We start from the raw sequence: 10989 nt of genomic DNA on the forward strand, positions 1-10989 counted from the left end.
TGACCATATATGGTCATCACATTAGTTAGTCACATCTCTTGACCCATACCTTCGATATTGCACAAGTTGCATGTCCCTAACTCTTGCAGTGCTTGATATATTACATTTATGCATATTCAATGAGGTCACATGACCATATATGGTCATCTTGTTTGTTAGTAAAATTTCATGTACCATCCCTTCAATATTGCACTGGTTGCATGTTCCCGTCTGTAACTGTGCTTGAGTTATTACATTTATGCATATTTAATGAAGTCACATGACCATATATGGTCATCACATTAGTTAGTCACATCTCGTGTCGTATAGCTTCGATATTGCACAGGTTGCATGTCCCTATCTGTAACAGTGCTTGATATATTACATTTATGCATATTTAATGAGATCACATGACCATATATGGTCATCTTGTTTGTTAGTAGAATTTCATGTACCATCACTTCAATATTGCACTGGTTGCATGTTCCTATCTGTAACAGTGCTTGAGATATTGCAATTATGTCTATAAAATGAGGTCACGTGACCATATAAAAGAACAAAAAAATATGAAAAAACATTCTAAAATCTTCTTATAAAAAACGGCTTTTCGCCTGGACTTCCATATTTTGGAATTAAATAATATGTCATATGGTCTTTCAAAGTTATTCAGGGTTAGTTGATTTGTCGAAAATTATGCAAATGAGATGCAAAACAAAATTTAAAAAAATTCTAAAAAAAAAGTCACATGACCGCTAAAGTTTTTTTTGATGAAATTTGTAGCCCTTGTCGCACTGCTACTATCATAAAAAAAATTGGAGCACTCAGACCCTCAGAAAGGTGCGCAATTCGGCATTGAAAATTTCGCCTTTAATCCAAGATGGCGGCCTGGTCATGTGACCTATGTGTCTGAACTTAGGCTATGCACTAGATCTCATCCAGCTTTACCATTGTGGCAAGTACTGAGCTGATCGGTCCAACGGCGTTGACATAAAGTGTGACCGAAAAACGGCGGAAGAATAATAATAATAATAATAAACGGAACAATTTCAATAGGGTTTCGACCAAATGGGCTCGAAACCCTAAATATAGCTGCATAGCAGCAATCACCGGTTTTCAAGACCATGGCACATGGCCAAGTCACATGCAATGCATGGCCATGTATGACTGTTTGCAATAGCCCTGAAAATTAATGTTGGTCCCATGTTTGTATATGTGATAGTGTCCGAGGTATTATAGCCATGCATATTTAATGAGTTCCATGACCATATATAGTCATCGGGTATGTTTGTCAATTCTCTAGTCCAATGTCTTCATTATAGCATTGGTTCAATGTTCCTACTTGTAATAGTGCCTAAGATATTAGAGACTTGCATATTTAATGAGTTCTATGACCATATATGGTCATTTAAAATGTTGGTCAATTCTTTTGTCCAATGCCTTCAGTATAGGTTTGGGTACAAGTCTCTATCTTTAAAAGTGCTCGAGATATTATGGATATGCATATTTAATGAGTTATATGACCATATATGGTTATCGAATGTGTTGGTCAATCCTTTTGTCCAATGTCTTCAATATAGCGTTGGTTCCATGTTTGTGTTTGCAATAGTGCCTGAGATATTAGAGACATGCATATTTAATGAGTTGCATGACCATTTATGGTCATCCAATATTTTGGTCAATTCTCTTGTCCAATGTCTTCCATATAGCGTTAGTTCCATGTTTGTATATGCAATAGTTCTCAATATATGTCAATTCAATGTGTATCGTATATGGGCCCTCCCCCCTTTCCCATAATGCAACATTGCTGACTATTTTATATAAAATGTGAAAAATATTCATAAATCAACTGCTCCAAAACTACTGGTCGCACTTCCATGATTCTTTGATTAATCTGTAGTATGTATGATGTTCTTCAAAATTATGGCGTGGAATTTCGATACGATCAAAATTATGCAAATGAGATGCAAAACAATATTTCAGAAAATTCTAGAAAAAAAAGTCACATGACCGTTCAACTTTTTTTTTCTGATATACGTAGCTCTAGGGCCAATGCTTCTTTTAGGCGAAAGTTTGAGACTCCTAGGCCCTCAGAAAGGTGTTCAAATGAGCATGCCATTTTTTGCCTTAAATTCAAAATGGCCGCCGTACCACGTGATCAATATGCGTCATCTTAGGATATGCACTAGATCTCATCAATCTTTACAAACATATGCAATTTTTTTACAGATATGTGCAACGGTGTCGAAATGGCGCTTAGCGAAAAAATCTGGCGGAATAATAAAAAACATAACGATTACAATAGGTTTCCAAGACATGTGTCTTGAAAACCTAAATATAGCTGCATAGCAGCAATCACCGGTTTTCAAGACCATGGCACATGGCCAAGTCACATGCAATGCATGGCCAGGTATGACTGTTCGCAATACACTCAAAATTAACGTTGGTCCCATGTTTGTATATGTGATAGTGTCCGAGATATTATTGCCATGCATATGTAATGAGTTATATGACCATACATAGTCAGTGGGTAGGTTTGTCAATTCTCTTGTCCAATGTCTTCAATATAGCACCGGTTCCATGTTCTACCTTCAACAGTGCATAAGATATTAGAGGCATGCATATTGAATGAGTTCTATGACCATATATGGTCATCTCATATGTTGGACAATTTTTTTGTCCAATGTCTTCAGTATAGCTTTGGGTACATGTTCCTATCTTTAAAAGTGCTCGAGATATTATGGATATGCATATTTAATGAGTTCTATGACCATATATGGTAAACGAATATGTTGGTCAATGCTTTTGTTCAATGTCTTCAATATAGCATTGGTTCCATGTTTGTGCTTGCAATAGTGCTCGAGATATTAGAGACATGCATATTTAATGAGTTGTATGACCATATAAGGTCATCGGCTGTGTTGGTCAATTGTTTTGTCCAATGTCTTCAATATAACATTGGTTTCATATTTGCGCTTGCAATAGTGCCTGAGATATTAGAGACATGCATATTTAATCAGTTCTATGACCATACATGGTCATCGAATATGTTGGTCAATTCTCTCATCCTATGTCTTCAATATAGCGTTGGTTCCATGTTTGTACTTGCAATAATTCCTAAGATATTAGAGACACGCATATTTAATCAGTTCTATGACCATATATGGTCATCAACTATGTTGATCAATTCTTTTGTTCAATGTCTTCAATATAGCATTGGTTCCATGTTTGTACTTGCAATGGTGCCTGAGATATTAAAGACATGTATATTTAATGAGTTCTATTACCATATATGGTCATCCAATGCTTTGGTCAATTTTCTTGTCCAATGTCTTCAGTACAGCGTTAGTTCCATGTTTGAACTTGCAATAGTGCCTGAGATATTAGAGACATGCATATTTAATGAGTTGCATGACCATATATGGTCATCCAATATTTTTGTCAATTCTCTTGTCCAATGTCTTCAATATAGGTTTGGGTACATGTCTCTATCTTTAAAAGTGCTCGATATATATGGATATGCATATTTAATCAGTTCTATGACCATATATGGTCATCGAATATGTTGGTCAATTCTCTCATCCTATGTCTTCAATATAAAGTTGGTTCCATGTTTGTACTTGCAATAATTCCTGAGATATTAGAGACACGCATATTTAATGAGTTCTATGACCATATATGGTCATCAACTATGTTGATCAATTCTTTTGTTCAATGTCTTCAATATAGCATTGGTTCCATGTTTGTACTTGCAATAGTGCCTGAGATATTAAAGACATGCATATTTAATGAGTTGCATGACCATATATGGTCATCCAATATTTTTGTCAATTCTCTTGTCTAATGTCTTCAATATAGCGTTAGTTTCATGTTTGTATGTGCAATAGTTCTCAATATATGTCAATTCAATGCGTATCCTATATGGGCCCTCCCCCCTTTCCCATAATGCAACATTGCTGACTTTTTTATATAAAATGTGAAAAATATTCATAAATCAACTGCTCCAAAACTACTGGTCGCACTTGCATGATTCGTTGATTAATCTGTAGTATGTATGATGTTCTTCAAAATTATGGCGTGGAATTTTGATACGATCAAAATTATGCAAATGAGATGCAAAACAATATTTTAGAAAATTCTAGAAAAAAAAGTCACATGACCGTTCAACTTTTTTTCATGAAATACGTAGCTCTAGGGCCAATGCTTCTTTTAAGCGAAAGTTTGAGACTCCTAGACCCTCAGAAAGGTGTTTAAATGAGCATGCCATTTTTTGCCTTAAATTCAAAATGGCCGCCGTACCACGTGACCAATATGCGTCATCTTAGGATATGCACTAGATCTCATCAGCCTTTACAAACATGTGAAAACATTTTCAAGATATGTGCAACAGTGTTCGAATGGCGCTTAGCGAAAAATCTGGCGGAATAATAATAATAAATATAGCTGCATAGCAGCAATGACCGGTTTTCAAGACCATGGCACATGGCTAAGTCACATGCAAAGCATGGCCATGTATAACTGTTTGCAATAGCCCTGAAAATTAACGTTGGTTTCATGTTTGTATACGTGATAGTGTCCGAGATATTATAGCTATGCATATTTAATGAGTTCCATGACCATATATAGTCATCGGGTATGTTTGTCAATTCTCTTGTCCAATGTCTTCAATGTAGCATTGGTTCCATGTTCCTACCTGTAACAGTGCCTAAGATATTAGAGACATGCACATTTAATGAGTTCTATGACCATATATGGTCATCTCATATGTTGGTCAATTCTCTTGCCTAATGTCTTCAGTATAGGTTTGGGTACATGTCTCTATCTTTAAAAGTGCTCGAGATATTATGGGTATGCATATTTAATGAGTTCTATGACCATATATGCTCATCTCATATGTTGGTCAATTCTCTTGCCCAATGTCTTCAGTATAGGTTTGGGTACATGTCTCTATCTTTAAAAGTGCTCGAGATAATATGGGTATGCATATTTAAGGAGTTCTATGACCATATATGGTAATCGAATATGTTGGTCAATTCTCTTGTCTAATGTCTTCAATATAACATTGGTTCCATGTTTGTGCTTGCAATAGTGCTCGAGATTTCAGAGACATGCATATTTAATGAGTTGTATGACTATATATGGTCATCAACTTTGTTGGTCAATTCCATAGTCCAATGTCTTCAATATAGCGTTGGTTCCATGTTTGTACTTGCAATAATGCCTGAGATATTAGAGACACGCATATTTAATGAGTTCTATGACCATATATGGTCATCAACTATGTTGATCAATCCTCTTGTCCAATGTCTTCAATATAGCATTGGTTCCATATTTGTACTTGCAATAGTGCCTGAGATATTAGAGACATGTACATTTAATGAGTTGCATGACCATATATGGTCATCCAATATTTTGGTCAATTCTCTTGTCCAATGTCTTCAATATAGCGTTAGTTCCATGTTTGTATATACAATAGTTCTCAATATATATCAATTCAATGTGTATCATATATGGGCCCTCCCCCCTTTCCCATGATGCAACATTGCTGACTATTTTATATAAAATGTGAAAAATATTCATAAATCAACTGCTCCAAAACTACTGGTCGCACTTGCATGATTCTTTGATTAATCTGTAGTATGTATGATGTTCTTCAAAATTATGGCGTGGAATTTTGATACGATCAAAATTATGCAAATGAGATGCAAAACAATATTTCAGAAAATTCTAGAAAAAAAAGTCACATGACCGTTCAACTTTTTTTTCATGAAATACGTAGCTCTAGGGCCAATGCTTCTTTTAAGCGAAAGTTTGAGACTCCTAGACCCTCAGAAAGGTGTTTAAATGAGCATGCCATTTTTCGCCTTAAATTCAAAATGGCCGCCGTACCACGTGACCAATATGCGTCATCTTAGGATATGCACTAGATCTCATCAGACTTTACAAACATGTGCAAACATTTTCAAGATATGTGCAACGGTGTTCGAATGGCGTTTAGCGAAAAATCTGGCGGAATAATAATAATAATAAAATATAGCTGCATAGCAGCAATCACCGGTTTTCAAGACCATGGCACATGGCCAAGTCACATGCAATGCATGGCCATGTATGACTGTTTGCAATAGCCCTGAAAATTAACGTTGGTTCCATGTTTGTATATGTGATCGTGTCCGAGATATTATAGTCATGCATATTTAGTGAGTTCCATGACCATATATAGTCACCGGGTATGTTTGTCAGTTTTCTTGTCCAATGTCTTCAATATAGCATTGGTTCAATGTTCCTACTTGCAACAGTGCCTAAGATATTAGAGACTTGCATATTTAATGAGTTCTATGACCATATATGGTCATTTAAAATATTGGTCAATTCTTTTGTCCAATGCCTTCAGTATAGGTTTGGGTACATGTCTCTATCTTTAAAAGTGCTCGAGATATTATGGATATGCATATTTAATGAGTTCTATGGCCATATATGGTCATCAACTATGTTGGTCAATTCTTTTGTCCAATGTCTTCAATATAACATTGGTTCCATGTTTGTGCTTGCAATAGTGCTCGAGATTTCAGAGACATGCATATTTAATGAGTTGTATGACTATATATGGTCATCAACTTTGTTGGTCAATTCCATAGTCCAATGTCTTCAATATAGCGTTGGTTCCATGTTTGTACTTGCAATAATGCCTGAGATATTAGAGACACGCATATTTAATGAGTTCTATGACCATATATGGTCATCAACTATGTTGATCAATCCTCTTGTCCAATGTCTTCAATATAGCATTGGTTCCATATTTGTACTTGCAATAGTGCCTGAGATATTAGAGACATGTACATTTAATGAGTTGCATGACCATATATGGTCATCCAATATTTTGGTCAATTCTCTTGTCCAATGTCTTCAATATAGCGTTAGTTCCATGTTTGTATATACAATAGTTCTCAATATATATCAATTCAATGTGTATCATATATGGGCCCTCCCCCCTTTCCCATGATGCAACATTGCTGACTATTTTATATAAAATGTGAAAAATATTCATAAATCAACTGCTCCAAAACTACTGGTCGCACTTGCATGATTCTTTGATTAATCTGTAGTATGTATGATGTTCTTCAAAATTATGGCGTGGAATTTTGATACGATCAAAATTATGCAAATGAGATGCAAAACAATATTTCAGAAAATTCTAGAAAAAAAAGTCACATGACCGTTCAACTTTTTTTTCATGAAATACGTAGCTCTAGGGCCAATGCTTCTTTTAAGCGAAAGTTTGAGACTCCTAGACCCTCAGAAAGGTGTTTAAATGAGCATGCCATTTTTCGCCTTAAATTCAAAATGGCCGCCGTACCACGTGACCAATATGCGTCATCTTAGGATATGCACTAGATCTCATCAGACTTTACAAACATGTGCAAACATTTTCAAGATATGTGCAACGGTGTTCGAATGGCGCTTAGCGAAAAATCTGGCGGAATAATAATAATAATAAAATATAGCTGCATAGCAGCAATCACCGGTTTTCAAGACCATGGCACATGGCCAAGTCACATGCAATGCATGGCCATGTATGACTGTTTGCAATAGCCCTGAAAATTAACGTTGGTCCCATGTTTGTATATGTGATAGTGTCCAAGGTATTATAGCCATGCATATTTAATGAGTTCCATGACCATATATAGTCATCGGGTATGTTTGTCAATTCTCTTGTCCAATGTCTTCATTATAGCATTGGTTCAATGTTCCTACTTGTAACAGTGCCTAAGATATTAGAGACTTGCATATTTAATGAGTTCTATGACCATATATGGTCATTTAAAATGTTGGTCAATTCTTTTGTCCAATGCCTTCAGTATAGGTTTGGGTACAAGTCTCTATCTTTAAAAGTGCTCGAGATATTATGGATATGCATATTTAATGAGTTCTATGACCATATATGGTCATCGAATATGTTGGTCAATTCTTTTGTCCAATGTCTTCAATATAGCATTGGTTCCATGTTTGTACTTGCAATAGTGCCTGAGATATTAGAGACATGCATATTTAATGAGTTCTATGACCTTATATGGTCATCGAATGTGTTGGTCAATTCTCTTGTCCAATGTCTTCAATATAGATTTGGGTACATGTCTATATCTTTAAAAGTGATCGAGATATTATGGATATACATATTTAATGAGTTCTATGACCATATATGGTCATCGAATATGTTGGTCAATTCTTTTGTCCAATGTCTTCAATATAGCATTGGTTCCATGTTTGTACTTGCAATAGTGCCTGAGATATTAGAGACATGCATATTTAATGAGTTGCATGACCATATATGGTCATCCAATATTTTGGTCAATTCTCTTGTCCAATGTCTTCAATATAGCGTTAGTTCCATGTTTGTATATACAGTAGTTCTCAATATATGTCAATTCAATGTGTATTGTATATGGGCCCTCCCCCCTTTCCCATAATGCAACTTTGCTGACTATTTTATATAAAATGTGAAAAATATTCATAAATCAACTGCTCCAAAACTACTGGTCACACTTTCATGATTCTTTGATTAATCTGTAGTATGTATGATGTTCTTCAAAATTATGGCGTGGAATTTTGATATGATCACAATTATGCAAATGAGATGCAAAACAATATTTCAGAAAATTCTAAAAAAAAAGTCACATGACCGTTCAACTTTTTTTTCATGAAATACGTAGCTCTAGGGCCAATGCTTCTTTTAAGCGAAAGTTTGAGACTCCTAGACCCTCAGAAAGGTGTTTAAATGAGCATGCCATTTTTTGCCTAAAATTCAAAATGGCCGCCGTACCACGTGACCAATATGCGTCATCTTAGGATATGCACTAGATCTCATCAAACTTAACAAACATGTGAAAAAATTTTCCAGATATGTGCAACGGTGTTCGAATGGCGCTTAGCGAAAAATCTGGCGGAATAATAATAATAATAATAATAATAATAATAATAATAATAATAATAATAATAATAATAATAAAAAACATAACAATTACAAAAGGTTTCCAAGACATGTGTCTTGAAAACCTAAATATAGCTGCATAGCAGCAATCACCGGTTTTCAAGACCATGGCACATGGCCAAGTCACATGCAATGCATGGCCATGTATGACTGTTTGCAATAGCCCTGAAAATTAACGTTGGTTCCATGTTTGTATATGTCATAGTGTCCGAGATATTATAGCCATGCATATTTAATGAGTTCCATGACTATATATAGTCATCGGGTATGTTTGTCAATTCTCTTGTCCAATGTCTTCAATATAGCATTGGTTCCATGTTTGTACTTGCAATTGTGCCTGGGATATTAGAGACATGCATATTTAATGAGTTCTATGACCATAAATAGTTATTTTATATGTTGGTCAATTTTTTTGTCCAATGTCTTCAATATAACATTGGTTCCATGTTTGTGTTTGCAATAGTGCCTGAGATATTAGAGACATGCATATTTAATGAGTTCTATGACCATATATGGTCATCGGGTATGTTTGTCAATTCTCTTGTCCAATGTCTTCAATATAACATTGGTTCAATGTTCCTACTTGCAACAGCGCCTAAGATATTAGAGACTTGCATATTTAATGAGTTCTATGACCATATATGGTCATTTAAAATGTTGGTCAATTCTTTTGTCCAATGCCTTCAATATAGGTTTGGGTACATGTCTCTATCTTTAAAAGTACTTGACATACTATGGATATGCATATTTAATGAGTTCTATGACCATATATGGTCATCAACTATGTTTGTCAATTCTGTTGTCCAATGTCTTCAATATAGCGTTGGTACCATGTTTGTACTTGCAATACTGCCTGAGATATTTGAGACATGCATATTTAATGAGTTCTAAGACCATATATGGTCATCGATTGTGTTGGTCAATTCTCTTCTTCAATATTACAATATGGCGTTGGTTCCGTGTTTGTACTTGCAATAGTGCATGAGATATAAGAGACTTGCATATTTAATGAGTTCTATGACCATATATGGTCATTTAAAATGTTGGTCAATTCTTTTGTCCAATGCCTTCAGTATAGGTTTGGGTACATGTCTCTATCTTTAAAAGTACTTGACATACTATGGATATGCATATTTAATGAGTTCTATGACCATATATGGTCATCGAATATGTTGGTCAATTCTCTCGGCCAATGTCTTCTATATAGCGTTGGTTCCATGTTTGTACTTGCAATAGTGCCTGAGATATTAGAGATATGCATATTTAATGAGTTCTATGACCATATATGGTCATCCAATATTTTGGTCAATTCTCTTGTCCAATGTCTTCAATATAGCGTTAGTTCCATCTTTGTATATACAACAGTTCTCAATATATGTCAATTCAATGTGTATCGTATATGGCCCTCCCCCCTTTCCCATAATGCATCATTGCTGACTATTTTATATAAAATGTGAAAAATATTCATAATTCAACTGCTCCAAAACTACTGGTCGCACTTTCATGATTCTTTGATTAATCTGTAGTATGTATGATGCTCTTCAAAATTATGGCGTGGAATTTTGATACGATCAAAATTATGCAAATGAGATGCAAAACAATATTTCAGAAAATTCTATAAAAAAAAGTCACATGACCGTTCAACTTTTTTTTCATGAAATACGTAGCTCTAGGGCCAATGCTTCTTTCAGGCGAAAGTTTGAGACTCCTAGACCCTCAGAAAGGTGTTTAAATGAGCATGCCATTTTTTGCCTAAAATTCAAAATGGCCGCCGTACCACGTGACCAATATGCGTCATCTTAGGATATGCATTAGATCTCATCAAACTTTACAAACATATGAAACAATTTTCAAGATATGTGCAACGGTGTTCGAATGGCGCTTAGCGAAAAATCTGGCGGAATAATAATAATAATAAATATAGCTGCATAGCAGCAATCACCGGTTTTCAAGACCATGGCACATGGCCAAGTCACATGCAATGCATGGCCATGTATGACTGTTTGCAATAGCCCTCAAAATTAACG

This window comes from Saccoglossus kowalevskii, unplaced genomic scaffold, assembly GCF_978046115.1.
Source record: "Saccoglossus kowalevskii unplaced genomic scaffold, keSacKowa6.1 SCAFFOLD_68, whole genome shotgun sequence".
Lineage (NCBI taxonomy): Eukaryota > Metazoa > Hemichordata > Enteropneusta > Harrimaniidae > Saccoglossus > Saccoglossus kowalevskii.